This window comes from Chaetura pelagica, unplaced genomic scaffold, assembly GCF_000747805.2.
Source record: "Chaetura pelagica isolate M959 unplaced genomic scaffold, ChaPel_1.0 scaffold553, whole genome shotgun sequence".
Classification (NCBI taxonomy): Eukaryota; Metazoa; Chordata; class Aves; order Apodiformes; family Apodidae; genus Chaetura; species Chaetura pelagica.
In genome coordinates, this window is record NW_009952808.1 from 43,568 (window position 1) to 44,005 (window position 438).

A 438-nucleotide genomic window follows, 5' to 3' on the forward strand; every position below is an offset into this window, starting at 1 on the left:
CCCTGCCCTCTCCTCTTCCTCAGGGCAACATGCACAGAGGCAGCAGGGCCTGCATGAGCACTGCCCAGTACTGTCAGGACCAGAGGCCACCCACACCGGCAACCAACGTTTTCCGTCCCCATTCACAGAAGGTGTTGTCCCCTGAGGTTGGAGGTGGTTTCCACCCTGTGCCCCCACCTCTTGCAGTGGCAACTCTCGGGATGACAGCTCAGCACAGGACACCGTGGGGACAAGAGGAGCTCATCACACCTGCTTGAAGTGCTGGGGGACCCAGACACCAGCCAGATGTGCACCCCAAGCATGCACATCACCCAGAAGAAGGTGTCCCAGGGTGGCTGCTCCTCGCCTGGCTTGCCTGAGCTGCCACACTTCCATCCCCAGCAGCAGACGTGGTCCTACGGGTGCCGTGGCAGCCGTGGGGTGGTGTCCCGGGGTACA

The 438-nt window shown here is 62.3% G+C and overlaps 1 protein-coding gene across 1 annotated transcript in view; it reads right to left on the minus strand.

The window, feature by feature from the left end:
* KDM2A (lysine (K)-specific demethylase 2A) overlaps positions 1–438 on the minus strand; it is a 25,741-nt gene that overhangs the window by 3,958 nt on the left and 21,345 nt on the right. The window lies entirely within an intron of this gene.